This window comes from Acipenser ruthenus, chromosome 35 (genome assembly GCF_902713425.1).
Source record: "Acipenser ruthenus chromosome 35, fAciRut3.2 maternal haplotype, whole genome shotgun sequence".
NCBI classification, from domain to species: domain Eukaryota; kingdom Metazoa; phylum Chordata; class Actinopteri; order Acipenseriformes; family Acipenseridae; genus Acipenser; species Acipenser ruthenus.
Genome location: NC_081223.1, coordinates 7,863,758 through 7,879,616, shown reverse-complemented (window position 1 = coordinate 7,879,616; position 15,859 = coordinate 7,863,758). Strand labels below are relative to the sequence as shown.

Genomic DNA, 15,859 nt, shown 5'->3' with positions numbered 1-15,859 from the left:
CCCTTAACCCAGAGGTCGATGGATCGAAACCATCCTCTGCTAGCTTGTTTTTCTTCTGTTAGCAAAGTAGATTTTTTAAAATATTAACTGAAGGCAATTAATTACTATTACATTTTGCAATCAAGGATGAAATCGATGCCCGCATTCTCCAAATTGTTTTAATGTATCTGCGTATTTAGTCCCAGCGTATTATGGAGATAAATACGGTGTGACAATTCTTTCTAAGAGAGATGTTTTCTAATGTGATTAAGAAATGCATAACGCACTGTCCCGGGGTGGGCTTGAACCACCAATCTTTCGGTTAACAGCAGAACGCGGTAACCGATTGCGCCACAGAGACCAACCTGTGCAGTTGAAACTGAGACCACATCTAAAGAAAGCAACACTGGGCAGGAAAGTAATCACAGTTCCATGTATTCAAACCAATGCAAGCAAACTTCAAGCAATTTATATGTATTCCCAAATAACACAAACTCTTCCATTGCTAAAAAAAATATAAAAAAATCTCAGTTTGTGCTTCTCGGAAGGCATACGATGGAGGGCGCACTGCAGTTTTTCAGCCTGGGGAATTTTACAAATTAGGAGACTGTGCTTTAAAATACACATGTAGGGCGGGCGTCTCTGTTACAAAGAATTGTCACACTTTGTATTTATCTCCATAATGCGTTGGGACTAAATACGCAGATACGTTAAAACTATTTGGAGAATGCGGGCATCGATCCCGCTACTTCTCGCATGCTAAGCGAGCGCTCTACCATTTGAGCTAATTCCCCTTGAATTGTGCAAGCTATTCTCATAGGCTACATCGCAGCTTGATATGAGTAATTCAGATTGTCTGGCAATGTCTGCCAATTGCAAATTCAAAAAATAAATTAATTAACTAAATAGCAAATATTTCTATGAGAGGTATGTTATCAATTTCTTCAAAAAGTAGTCACAGCTCGTTGATTCAGTCCCTTTAAAATCCACCTCTATCCCGATGCAGCAGCGCTGTGTGCTGTGGCTCGAGCTTGTTTGACGAGGCAGACAATGCAAAAATGCCAAAACTTGCTTTTGTATCACACGACAAACTTAAGGTATGCTTTAAAATAAAATTGAACTGTCAGAAGTGGGATTTGAACCCATGCCTCCACAACACACAATTTTTTGGAAAGACAGAGTCCTTGAGTCTGGAGCCTTAGACGACTCGGCCATCCTGACAAGCTGCACATACTACAGCAGAAAACCTCATTATTTATTTCAGCACAGCCTAGGGTTGTCATATCAAGGCCCGATTCAGTTTATTATGCACATACTATTTGTTTATTTAGCAGACGCCTTTATCCAAGGCGACTTACAGATACTAGGGTGTGTGACTATGCATCAGCTGCAGAGTCACTTAAAACTATGTCTCACCCGAAAGACGGAGCACAAGGAGGTTAAGTGACTTGCTCAGGGTCACACAATGTGTCAGTGGTTGAGGTGGGATTTAAACCGGGGACCTCCTGGTTACAAGACTTTTTCTTTAACCACCGGACCACACAGCCTCCTAACTGTACATATCAACTGTTGCTCCATGAATGATGTAATGACAAGTGTAAAAAAAGAAACGGATTGAAGCCAACACAAAAAAGTAAGATTATGTATTTCAATATCGTTGTAGCTATAAACGATGCACGCATTTACAATAGTAATTGCTATATGACAATGACCAATAAGTAATTTTGTTGCAATACTGTATACAATGTGAACAGAATCAGACATTGCTCTGTTGCCTCGAAAAAACATCTACCCGGGACGTTGAAAAGAATTCTGGGAAATGTGGGCTCAGGCATAGAAGCAAAGGTATATTTCAAGGTCTTCAAACGACATTTCCCACAATTCTTTTCAACGTCCTGTCCCTGCCTATTGGCTGAGCGTCACAGAGCTAGCAGGGGCAGCACATTCAAATGTCAAACTGTACAGTCAGACACGGAGCATTTAGCTTGTTTGTTTTTACGCTACTGACTGTCTCTGTTGAACCGAATACTGTTTTGTTTTTAGCAGTATTTTTATTTTCATCGGCAGATGCGCTCTGGATGCAAGCACAGTGCTGACATGTCATTTCCTAAAATTATATTAAGTAAGGTTTCGGGTAAATATATAAAGAAAAAAGGGAGTGTATATTTTAGCACTAGTACAACAAGACCATGTACGGAATTAAAATGAATGGACTATAGAATAGTCTTTTTTGTTTTTTTGGAACAATTTAAATGGTTTAAAAGCAAACAAGATTATCCATAAACTAATGTTAACAGAAAATAAATATAAAAAGAGAATTTCGACAAAAGCTGCCCAGAAGCACTGTCGCTGCTGATTGCTTGTTTCTACATGCTATGAAAAGGGAGTCTCGTCTTCCAGAATATCACTTACAATGTGCACCATCAAAAATAAAAATAAAGTTTCTAAAGAAGATGATTTCAGCAAGCTAAAACACCACACGAACACTTGTCATGTGACACTTTCTATATTGGCTTGCTAGCTCGCAATTGGCTGCTAGTCCGCGGCGGTGCGGCATTGAGCGCTGGTTTAACATGTTACAGGTGTTATACACCAGCGCCAGTAGGCACTGAGCGCTTTTCACCTCCAGCGACAGTGTGTCACTGACGCTGGCATGCGTATCGGGTGCATAATGACGTTTTTATTAATGCCACTTTCTTACGGACAGTAGTCAGGGTGATGATACAAGACCAGAGCCAATAAACCTGTTATTTGCTTGTCCTTTCACTACCATATTCTATTGTGCTTGTTCAGAATACGCGTGAATCCTGAAAACATCTTGTTAATATTTAAACAAAGCCAACAGTCACTTTATTGATCACCTTGTGGATTAACCGCTATTGGACTACAGATGACTGTGTTAAAGATGTTAATAGACTTTCAATGTACATGTTTTAGAGCTAAGCGTTTGTTGAGGCAGTTCAAGCACTGCACTTTCAAGCAGCCAATTCCAGCTGTTAACCGAAAGGTTGGTGGTTCAAGCCCACCCAGGGACGGTGCTTTCTGTATTTCTTAATCACATTAGAAAATGGCACTGTAATATGTTATTATTTCCTCCAATTACAGTGAAGAAAAAAAAAAGTTCTGTTTTTTAGTTCAAAATAATACAAAACAAAAATATTCTTGCATTACTTGCGCAGGGTCACACAATGATTAAACCAGGGACCTTTAGATCTTCAGTCTAACGCTCTCCCAACTGAGCTATTTCGGCTTGACAAGCTTCTTTTTTGAGATAACATTCTTTTTTAGAACATTTATAATATAATTAAGTACATTTCTATACAATCCGCTAGTAACAGATATAATCTCAAAGCGCTATAATTTATTTCAGCTCTTATGAAAGACAAGTATCCTTGCGCATTATATCACAGAAAACATGATAATCCTAGCTCTTCATTTAATCCCTCAGGTTGTACCGTATGGAGATAAAGATCCATTTTGATTCACATTGCAATAGTTTTTGTTCGAGATTACCACCATTGTGATCTTGAAATATTTTTTTGTATGCTACAAAATTTAAGAAGGCAGTGTATATTTTAGCACTACAAAAGACCATGTACGGAATTAAAACGAATGGACTAAAGAATGGTAATTGTTTTCTAACAGTTTAATTGGATTAAAGCAAACAAGATTATCCATAAACTAATGTTCACAGAAAATGAACATAAAAAGAGAATATTGACAAAAGCTGCCGCTAAGCACTGTGGTTGAAAGTGAAAACATAACCGCCTAACGTTTTTTCCACTAGAAAGCAGAATTGCAGAAACGTTAATCTGTTAACGCTACTCTCGAGAGACTGCGGTTGCATAGACACACAGTTCGTTTTTAATAAAACATTGACGAAACCACAATCCCTGGTTTAGGAGGCCAGTGCCTTATCCTTTAGGTGACTGCGGCACTTTCATATGGATAGTACTCAGCGTGACAATACACGACCAGAGGGAAGAAAGCAGTGGTTTCCCTGTCATTCCATTGCCATATTACATTGTGCATGTTCAGAGTATGCGGGAATCCAGAAAACAGTATTGTAATATGTGAACAAATCAATCACTGAATTTAATTAACACATGGATTAACCGCTATTAACTGTTACATTTGTTAATTAACTTGCAAAGCAAACGTTTTAGAGTGACTTGTCAGCACTGTGCTTGCATCCAGAGCGCGTCTGCAGATGAAAATAAAAATATGGCTAAAAACAAAACAGTATTCGGTTCAACGGAGACAGTCAATAGTTTAAAAACAAGTAAGTTAAATGCTCCGTGTCTATCTGTGTAGTTTGAATTCTGAATGTGCTACCAGAATGGATTACATAGACTTTCCTGCCCCGTGTTGCTTTCTTCTTAGATGTGGTCTCAGGTTCGGCTGAGTTCTGCTCCCTCGATCACGTTCTGGAGTATCTCCTTTCACTCTCGTATGCTTTGGTGGATTAACACGTTGGGCTCTGTGGCGCAATCGGTTAGCACGTTCGGCTGTTAATCAAAAGGTTGGTGGTTCAAGCCCACCCAGGGACGATGCTTTTTGCATTTCTTAATCACATTAGAAAATGGCACTCTGATACGTTATTATTTCCTCCAATTACACTGAGGGAAAAAAATGTGCTCTGTTTTTCAGTTCAAAATAATACAAAACAAATATCAACTTCTTATTTGCCAAAACCCGGGATCGAACCAGGGACCTTTAGATCTTCAGTCTAACGCTCTCCCAACTGAGCTATTTCGGCTTGACAAGACTAATGTTTCGAGATAGCATTCTTTTTGTCAATCGCCTTTTTGTCAGTCCAGTAAACTATTATGAGAAACGTTCAACAGCTCGGCAACACCATAATAGAATCCGATGCCTTACAAATGCGTTTCGAAACTGTTAAGTTTTCTCCCAAATGCGGTTCTCATCAAATGTTTATTTTCTTGTATTCCTTCCAGAGTAAGTCCAAAAGGCAAACACTGGAACTGTCTGCCTGAAAGTGCAGCGATTGAACTGCCTCAACAAACGCTTAGCTCTAAAACGTGTACATTGAAAGTCTATTAACATCTTTAACACAATCATCTGTATTCCAATAGCGATTAATCCACAGGGTGATCAATAAAGTGACTCTTGGCTTTGTTTAAATGTTAGCGTTTAGGTGTAATTCGGGGATGACGTAGAGGGCTCACTCCCGCTTTGTGCTGCTTTTTTCTTATCCTAAATCCCTTTCTTTAGCCTGTCTTTCCTTCCCTCCGTGGCGTCCTGCCCGGTAATGTCCGCGATCTCTTCCGGGTGGAAGCTGATCCCAGTTCAGCCTCATTTAGTATTTCCAGCCAATCACACAATGCAGCGCTCGTCTCGTCAATTATTAAGGCAGGGCCAGCGCTGCTCCACGTATGTTATTGGCTGCCCCTCCTGTCTATCTCTCTCTCTCTTTTTCTACTTTAACCCAGCACTATTTCCGCTTCCTTGTCTGTGTTTGTTTTTTGTTGTTCGCTCCTTTCACTGCAGGCCATTTCTCTGCTCAGCGCTCGCAAGATAGTATCTGCTATTTTCCTACCTGCTCAGTCTGCGCCGTTCAAAGCGCAGCGTCATTCTCAGCTTGCTCTGCGTTTTCATCAGAAAGACTGTTCCGACGTCACCGCTGCACTGCAACTCTTTAACACCGTCGCCTCGCAGACCATGGTTACCACGGCAACGCCTCATCGAGTGACTACTGGGAGTGGTAAGTTGCCATGGCGACCAGGCAGCTTTAACAGGCAATGCGAGCCTGTGCCTCACTACTGCAATCTTCTGGCTCTTACTGCTGCGCTTCTGCAACATGAGAGCTTCAACTCGCCGAATTGTGACATCTAAATACTGCAGGCTCCTCTTCTAGACCTATGTTAACTTACTTATATCATCACTAACTGTTCTAAAGCAAATGTTTTATACATAGACGAGGATTTTAATCGCATTAACCAAATATATGCTACCCAGCTTCACTGAAGCCAGTAGTTTCAATTCCAATCACAACCTCTAGATGGCAGCATAACACCACAAGCTCTAGATAATTTAAGCTGATTTGCTATCGCTGCAAATCTCTCACACTCCAAACTTTCTATCAATTCCTGCAGTTTGTTGTCACTCCGTAGTGCAGTCTGTGCTGCTGGGCTGTGGAATTACTCTCTCCCTCTTGTGGTCACAGAGTGTAGTGCAGTCTGTGCTGCTGGGCTGTGGAATTGCAACAGAAATCCCTTCCCATGCTGGTGGAATGACATGCTGTAACCTCTATGCTGACACACACTGATGTGAGGGCAGCAGTGTGGAGTAGGGGTTAGGGGTCTGGACTCTTGACCGGAGGGTTGTGGGTTCAATCCCAGGTGGGGGACACTGTTGCTGTACCCTTGAGCATGGTACTTTACCTAGATTGCTCCAGAAAAAGCCCAATTGTATAAATGGGTAATTGAATGTAAAAATAATGTGATATCTTATAACAATTGTAAGTTGCCCTGGATAAGGGTGTCTGCTAAGAAATAAATAATAATAACAGTAACTGCTGGTTCGTTGACTTTTGTATTTCTTGTGTTTGAGAGGTGAGTCTGCAGGAATAACTGGGGTGTGGGACAGACAGCTTACAGCAAATCTCAGAGAGGAGAGCAAGGGGACAATCATTGTGTTTAAAATGCTGGCCTGCTAAAGGGACATTTTAACATTCTTTAATATTCACTGGCAGGGGTTGAGATATTAGAGTCAGTGTTTCCCAGCATGCATCACTGTGAGCAGCTCCTTCCTCCAGACACAGACCACACTGTAGTGTTTAGATGACTGGGTGTGAGGAGCCTTGTGTTAACAATGGGAGAACTGGGCTGACTGGGGAGGTAACTGCTCTTATTACTGTGTTATTACATTATGGACAGCAGTGGTGCTCTGGCTCCCTCTTGTGGTCAGTGTGAATGATGGCAGTGTGTGCAGATTGGCAGGGTACTGATGCCTGTTTCCAGGCTATACAAACACAGAGAGGGATTCAATCAAACACTAAGTTCACAGTTTAATAGAAGAGTGGATTAGTTCTATTTGTATATGTGTTCTAAGCACTGCACTTCTGTTTCAATAAGTGTCACAGACAGTTCTATGAGATCTGAGCTGTGAACACAGGTGGGACTTGATCGGGTTGGGTGACTCACAATACAGTTATATTATTAGTGTCTTTTCTATGCAAATTGTCTTCCTTGGCACAGCAGCCACTTCTAGCCAAGCAGTGCTCTTAAGATTAAACTCATTTTCAGCTGATGCAGTTTCTTTGCCATTCGGAAGAAAAACTGAAAAAAAAAGTTTATCTTGCAAACAAAACAAAAAAAATAGCTGATAGTTTTCTTTGTGTTGAGTTTGTACAAACACAGCTATTTCTCTCTCTTCTCCCTTCTCTCAAACAATTCATCTTAGCCACGGCTGTGATTAAGTAGCTTTGTTACACAGTATAAATTATTATTAATTGTAAAATATTAAAATCAGACCTGCAGGTTAACAGATCCTTCATAAACTTCGTGAAATCAAATCCATTCAAGAAGCAAACATTTTGATTTTGCACATTGCTAATGTTGAGTGAAAAGTTTCCAGTTTTTTCCTGTGGACCCCCTGGACTGTCTCTGAGGACCCCAGGTTAAGAACCGCTGATCTGGATTAAAGAGCATTATTTTATTACTCTCTCTCTCTCGCTCCCTCTTGTGGTTACAGAGTGTAGTGCAGTTTGTGTTGTTTGCTGTTTTGACAAAACATTGACGAGAGTCCCTGCAATGGGGGTCCTGTATGGGTGGTTCCATGGTATAATGGCTAGCACTCTGAATCTAGTGAGCTGAGTTCAAATCTCGGTGCATTCGTGTTATATTTGTCTCACAAAAACACTTTATACTTTGGTTTAAATAACTAATGTTTTAAACTCTGGTTTAATGTCTTTCATAGTAACTAATATTAGTATATACACTACTGATACTGCAGATTCCACCCTCACCCCGCAGTGGAGGAGCGACCTTCCTACGGATGTCAGGACTGCCCAGTCTCTGACCACCTTCCGGCGCCTCCTCAAGACACACCTCTTCAGACAGGACCTGTAAAACTCAACTCTCCCCTTCTGGACAATATAGCACTCTGCCTTTAATGCACTTTAGCTTGCACTTATCTGCTCCCTATTTTACTGTATTTAATCCTGCACTGAACCCAATCTGTAGTGTCTTATTTTTTAAAAATTTTAGATTGTGTGTAGAGAGCGTCCTGAGACTGAGTCAACACATCCAAGAAGGAGAGACTGCACCCTATGATAGAACTGACAACGCTGAGGGTGTGTGTGTGTGTGTGTGTGAGAGAGAGAGAGAGAGAGAGAGAGCGTCCCGAGACTGAGGCAACACATCCAGGAGGAGAGACTGCACCCTACAATAGAGCTGACAGCACTGAGGGTGTGTGTGTGTGAGAGAGAGAGAGAGAGAGAGAGAGAGAGAGAGAGAGAGAGAGAGAGAGAGAGAGAGAGAGAGAGAGAGACTGAGGCAACACATCCAGGAGGAGAGACTGCACCCTACAATAGAGCTGACAGCACTGAGGGTGTGTGTGTGAGAGAGAGAGAGAGAGAGAGAGAGAGAGAGAGAGAGAGACTGAGGCAACACATCCAGGAGGAGAGACTGCACCCTACAATAGAGCTGACAGCACTGAGGGTGTGTGTGTGTGAGAGAGAGAGAGAGAGAGAGAGAGAGAGAGAGAGAGAGAGAGAGAGAGAGAGAGAGAGAGAGAGAGAGAGAGAGAGAGAGAGAGAGAGAGAGAGAGAGAGAGAGACTGAGGCAACACATCCAGGAGGAGAGACTGCTCCCTACGATAGAGCTGACAGCACTGAGGGTGTGTGTGCGCGTGTGTGTGCGTGAGCATGCTTGTGTGTGTGTCATATATAATTTAGTGTGTGTAAAGAAAAACGGTTTTGTCACTTGCATTAAACCCGGTTCTTAATATTTTGTTTTTCAAAGTCAGCATAACGCTATACAACACAGTCCGTTTAACTACTGTATACAAGTTTTAAATGTTTACAAAACTCGACAGTGTTGCCGAATTTGTCATTCAGTCTTGTTTAGTTCTAATCAGTTTTGTCTGCTTGTTACTTTTTTTCGGCCAACACATTTAAATGACCCTTGTTTGTTACATTTTAAAAGATTGTTTTAAACGTTACAATATAAATGTTGACTCAGTAGCTACCATTAAATGTTTCAACCTTGGTGACTTTCTTTGATGCGCTATTAATTTTAGGCAACTTGCATTTTTTTTTTTTTTTTTTTTTTTTTTACATGAAACTTGTATTTTTTATATAGGTATATAAATGTCAATTGCTGTGGATAAACGCATCAGCCAAATCAATTAATATGACATGTAGTTTTCAAGCTTGCTATTTATTAATTTATTTATACATTTATAATATAAACATGTATTCATTTCTACATTTATTTATTTAAACATATTTATTTCTAAATGTATTTATTCCTCTATGCATTTATTTAAATCATTTATTTATTTCTACCAAATAAATAATTCCTTTATTTATTTTTAATTAAACGAGGAACTACAATTTATCAGAGATTTAGACAAGGAAGCTACATGCCACTCTTGTGTGCAATTCCATTCTATGGTATCTACCAAACAAACAGGAAACTAGAAATTTTCAGACAGGAAATCGAAGCTGGTCAGGCTTCGATGTAAGCTTAAAAAATGATTGCATTTCAACAACTACGCACTGGCGCAGCTGGCTAAGGTTGTGTGCTCTTCAAGAACGGCATGTTGCAAGTTTAAATCACTGTTTTAAAACATAAATAATTTGTTTAATATAAATGGTGTGGATATCGAACTGCTTGCATTCCCTGGTTTGTTTTGACGCTGACCAACATGTGGAATCACATGATTGGTAGATGTCCAGTTATTTAGCTTTTCTGTTTGAATAGTCGCTACACACCCTTAAAAAGTAGACAGAAGAGGTAGAAGGAGGAGGAGAATAACAATTTTACCTTAGTTTGATGACTTATATCTCATTGTGTATAAGAGGTATGTACGTTTTTTTTCACATTTGAGGTAAGAAAGTTTCAGACTTTTGATACTGATACAGATGGTAATTCTAAGTAATTTAGTGTTGCCGTTGCAACATGGTAAAAACAGCTAAACTCTTTGAGCTGTATAGAGACTCTCGGTAGTTTTAAACAAGTTTTCCTAACTTGTACGAGGAACTACCGCTCCTCTCAATCAGTTTTTGTGGTTCTTTGTTATTGTCATTTTGTTACAGAACTGTGGTCATGTGTAATGTGTTTTCACTATGATAATAAAGCTACAGTTACTTAAAATATATATATATATATATATATATATATATATATATATATATATATATATATATATATATATATATATATATATATAGATAGATAGATAGATAGATAGATATACAGATATACATACATACATACAAAAATATATATACAGAATGATGCAAATGTATTTGACTCTATTCACATCACCTCACATTTAAAATCCTCCACAGGTTGGGTGCCTCTCAACTCAGATTTAGGTTGATACTGTATAAATGCAGAACCAATTGTTCCAGATGGATGAGACCATTCATTTTTAAATACATGTAATTCGATTTTTGTATTGGTATTATTTGTATTGAGGCAGGGAGGCTGCATTTGTTTCTAAGTGACAATGAATCTGGAATAACATTCTTAGGGTTCGTGTCATACGACTTTGTGTCATCAAAGCTGTTTCTGGCGACGTTCAGTGGATTATATTTGGAATCTTTGGTTCTGTCATTCAGTATTTTCTCAAATAAGATGACAAATTAATTGCTCAGTTGGTTAGAGTGAAAGAAAGTTCCGCCCGTCAGCCCGGCTAGCTCACTCGGTAGAGCATGAGACTCTTAATCTCAGGGTCGTGGGTTCGAGCCCCACGTTGGGCGTCCTTTTTAAATACAAATTGTAGATGGTTCTTCGAGGCAACTGATCAATATCTGATTCTGTTCACATTGTATACAGTATTGCAACAAAATTACTTATTGGTCACTGTCAAATAGCAGTTGCTATTGTAAAATGCATGCATCCTTTATAGCTATAACGATATTGAAATAAATAATCTTACTTTTTTGGGTTGTCTTCAATCCGTTTCAATCCGTTCGAAATAAATAATGCGGTTTTCTACAATAACAAACACAGCTTGTCAGGATTCTATTATGGTGTTTCCGGGCTGTTGAACGTTTCTCATAATACACAGGTTTACTGGATTGACAAAAAGGCGATCGACAAAAAGAATGCTATCTCGAAACAGTAGTCTTATCAAGCCAAAATAGCTCAGTTGGGAGAGCGTTCGACTGAAGATTTAAAGGTCCCTGGTTTGATCCTGGGTTTTGGCAAATAGCAAGACTATTTTTGTTTTGTATTATTTTGAACTAAAAAACAGAGCACATTTTTTTCTTCAGTGTAATTGGAAGAAATAACAACGTATCAGAGTGCCATTTTCTAATGTGATTAAGAAATGCAAAAAACATCGTCCCTGGGTGGGCTTGAACCACCAACCTTTCGGTTAACAGCCGAACACGCTAACCGATTGCGCCACAGAGACCAAACTGTTAAACTATAAAAACTAATTTGCTTCAGCACTCGAGCATGTAGTGCCTAGCGTGAGCGGACATAGTAGAAAAAAAGAGATAATTATGTTCGTTTTAATAACACCATTTGAGCCCAGATGGGATTGTCAGGATGGCCGAGTGGTCTAAGGCACCAAACGCAAAGACTGTTTTTTCAAAGAATTGTGTGTTCTGGTCTTTGAATAGAGGCGTGGGTTCAAATCCCACTTCTGAGAGTTCACTTTTACTTATTTTTAAAAGGAATTTCATTATAAAAGATTGTTTCAAGGAAAACAACAGCTGATACCAAACTCTTGTCAGCACTCAATACCATTTTAATTAACATTTTAAATAAGACTAAAATAGCGTTCCTAACACAGATTGCATTTTTGTTGTAAACAGACTACTTGTTGAAGTCAAGACAGTTCAGACAGTTCACTTTTACTTATTTTTAAAAGGAATAAATGTGTTCATTTTACTATAAAAGATTAAAAGCTAAGTTGGTTAGAGTGAAAGAAACTTCCACCAGCAAATGATGACTGGATTACAAGTAACAAAGCTAATTGACTTAGAAGTAGTGTGTTCTTTTTAACACGTTACTGAGTTTGATAACGGTCAACACCTTTTGTATTATTTTGTTGCACAGTCTGTGTTGGATAAAGCACTGTTCTGTATTTTCACCTAATATTTCAACACAGTGTGTTAGAATTAACACACAATTTGTGTTGTCCCTAATCACACTCAGTAATGTGTTAAAACTACTCTTGTACTCGCCTACAGATGCCTTGACCAGACTGCACCCAGCTACCTCCAGACCCTCATCTCTCCCTACACCCCCACTCGACCTCTCCTCTCCTCCTGCACTAGAAAACTGGCTCTACCTCCTCTACGCTCCCCTGCCTCCAGAGCCCGCTCCTTCTCCACCCTCGCTCCGCAGTGGTGGAATGACCTTCCTACAGATGTCAGGACTGCCCAGTCCCTGACCACCTTCCGGCACCTCCTCAAGACTCACCTCTTCAGACAGCACCTGTAGAACTCCTCTTTTTCCCTCTGGACACTTATCACTCTTCCTTAAATGCGCTTTACTTGCTCTTATCTGCCCCCTATTTTACTGCATTTAATCCTGTACTTCAGAGTACTGTAATCTGTCACAAGTGTTATTTAATCTTTAGTATTTTGTATTTAATTATATCCTGATGTAACTATCACTGACACTGTTATCTGCTCCGTTATTTAATCGTATTTTGTCATATACTTGTACTTGCTAGAACCGAAGTCATTGTATTTTATCTTGCTCTTAATTGTATTAATACTGTACTGTGATTCTTGAAATGTATTTTTGTTTACGACTGTAAGTCGACCTGGATAAGGGCGTCTGCTAAGAAATAAATAAATAAATAAATAAATAAATAAATAAATAAATAATAATAATAATAATAATAATAATAATAATAATAATAATAAAATAAAAAAATCATGGAAGAGTGTATTACCTAATAGCATATGTATTTTAATCAAATTCTTGAAAATGTGATTTTTAAGGAAGCATGTTTTTAATGTCATGCTTTATTTTTGCATATCTTGGTAGCACAACAGAGACTAATGGGTGATTACCTTCTCCCTCCCACCCAGACAAAAGTCGATGTTCCAGCTTGGTAATATCTTGGTAGTTTTGACTAATCATAGCCCATGTCGCTACCAAGAATTGACCAGGAAAGAGCCAATCAGATTTCGCAGAGCTACCAAGAATGAAGTGACAGAATTATCCAATCAGATCTCGTAGAACTACCAAGAATACTGAGCGTTTTCAACGACGGGAGATTATTGAATCTTGAAGTCTTTTGGTTTATTTCGAAATACAATCATCTGAAGGGAAGAATTTTATTACAGTATTATTTTAATTGTTACTAGTACTGTACGTATAGTCACCAAAAATTAAAAAATGCCAATAATAATATATGTTCGTATTACAAATGTCAGCTGTAGAAATGCGCGGATAGTACACTCTGTGTTTTGTAATATTATCAATAAAAATACATGACTGACATTTTCTTTTACATATGTGTCAGTTCTGAGTGTTAAAAATTGTAATATTTACGACAGCTAGAAACTTGTTTGAGGGACTGTTTTATCCAAAGCGCAATTATATTTAATACATTTGTCCGTTATAATGGTACTGTAATGCATGTATCCGGGACAACAGAAATCGTACCATGGTAAAATAAATAGTACCATGTAGTACCGTGGTATAGTGTTGCATTATACTGTAGATACCAGGATACTTCTTAGAAATAAAAAGCACAATCGTATTATCATGGTGGTACTGCATTATAGTACCAGAATAGAGCATTGTACATTGATAGTATAGGATACATTGTGTTTTTCTGTCATTTATTTTTAATTATGTATCCATGAACGTTATATTACAGAATTTAACTTTAGGGTTTTAAGTTTAATTTAGTTTTCATTGAAAAATGATCTTGTTTTGAAAGCAATACTTAAAAAGTGTAAACATGTGTACTCCTTGCTTTTTTCTTTTAATAATCTCTCTTTTTTCAACAATAAGTCCCTTTTGCCATTGTATAGTAGTGTTTATTTGTTTTCACCCGGTGAACCCCTTTTTGATTTCTTGTTGTTTTGTGTAGAAACCTTTTATTTGGCCATTGTGACTATTTTGTGTTTAGGCTATTTGTTTAATTGAAGTCTTCTGTTTAACTGCAACCTTGCTATTCTGTCACAAATGCTCTTTTTCAGGTTCAGATGGAACCCTTGTTTAGAAGAAAGGCTGATGGCAGCTCAACCTGACTGATACAAAGTAATCCATAAGCTGGTATCGCCCCAGAAGGTTCAACCAGGTAAGTTTTGAATCAATGCTTATTATAATAATGATCGTCACATTATAACTACTTTATAGGTCTCCCTTTCAGTGCTAATTTTATTATTTATTACAATCTATTACAATGCATTTTTATAACTTATGGTGTGATTTGAACTTGGGTGCTATATAATGAATGTTTTAGTATACACATATCAAATACTGGCATTATTATATTTGGAGGAAAACAGTCAGTTGATATAAATGATATGTGATCCAGTTACCATACCAGGTACCTATTGCTGTTGTTTTTCAGCTCTGATGACTGGTGCTGAACTGAGCTACCAAGAACTCCAGAAAAATTGTATCTTCTTATACTGGACCATGCAAATACACAGGTACAGTGAACTTGTTAAAGGATTGTCAGTATTACCATTATAAATAGAGGAATAAAGCTTCTAAATCATTAGTGCAATTTTCTTTGAAATTCCACACAGGAGTTGGTAGCAGTGTTTGATTTTTATAATCTTTCACAGATAATTATAAGGTAGCTGCATTTCTTAATTACAAATACAATATATTATTTTTTTTTGCAGGGGAACTAATTGGTGTGGAGTATTTGTACAATCAGTTCTCCATGACTACGGTGCCATGATTGAGAGGTTGGAGGCTGGCTCTGATCTGTCTATTGAACTGGAGGAAGATGAGGGATTTGCTCACACCGAAGGGTTTCAGGATCTAACAGTTCCAACACTGGAGACTGAGAACCTTCCTGCAGCTCAGTCCAATTGCTCGTATCAAGCTGCGATGTAGCCTATGACTAATCACTGTCACAATTCAAGGGGAATTAGCTCAAATGGTAGAGCGCTCGCTTAGTATGCAAGAAGTTTTAGTATGCAAATAGTTTGCTTAGTATGCAAATAGTTTTAATGTATCTGCATATTTAGTCCCAACGCATTATGGAGATAAAGACAAAGTGTGACAATTCTTTGTAACAGAGACGCCTGCCCTACATGTGTATTTTAAAGCACAGTCTCCTAATTTGTAATATTCCCCAGACTGAAAAACTGCAGTGCGCCCTCCATCGTGTGTCTTCCGAGAAGCACAAAGGGAGATTTTTTATATTTTTTTAGCAATGGAAGAGTTTGTGTTATTTGGGAATAAATATAAATGGTTTGAAGTTTGCTTGCATTGATTTGAATACATGTAATTGTGATTATAGACTTTCCTGCCCAGTGTTGCTTTCTTCTTAGATGTGATCTCAGTTTCAGCTGATAAGATTGGTCTCTGTGGTGCAATCGGTTAGTGCGTCTCGCTGTTCACCGAAAGGTTGGAGGTTTAAGCCCACCCAGGGACGGTGCTTTTTGCATTTCTTAATCACATTAGAAAATGGCACTCTCATATGTTGTTATTTCCTCCAATTACACTGAAGAAGAAAATGTGTTCTG

The 15,859-nt window shown here is 38.5% G+C and overlaps 3 non-coding genes across 3 annotated transcripts; 1 reads left to right on the top strand and 2 right to left on the bottom strand.

Moving 5' to 3' along the window:
* Nucleotides 1-4,665: 4,665 nt before the first annotated feature.
* Nucleotides 4,666-4,738, bottom strand: trnaf-gaa (transfer RNA phenylalanine (anticodon GAA)). The gene has a single exon. It is a non-coding gene; the product is annotated as a tRNA-Phe (tRNA).
* A 6,122-nt stretch (nt 4,739-10,860) lies between these two features.
* Nucleotides 10,861-10,933, top strand: trnak-cuu (transfer RNA lysine (anticodon CUU)). Its single transcript has one exon. It is a non-coding gene; the product is annotated as a tRNA-Lys (tRNA).
* Nucleotides 10,934-11,518: 585 nt separating this feature from the next.
* Nucleotides 11,519-11,592, bottom strand: trnan-guu (transfer RNA asparagine (anticodon GUU)). Its single transcript has one exon. It is a non-coding gene; the product is annotated as a tRNA-Asn (tRNA).
* Between the last annotated feature and the right edge of the window lie 4,267 nt (nt 11,593-15,859).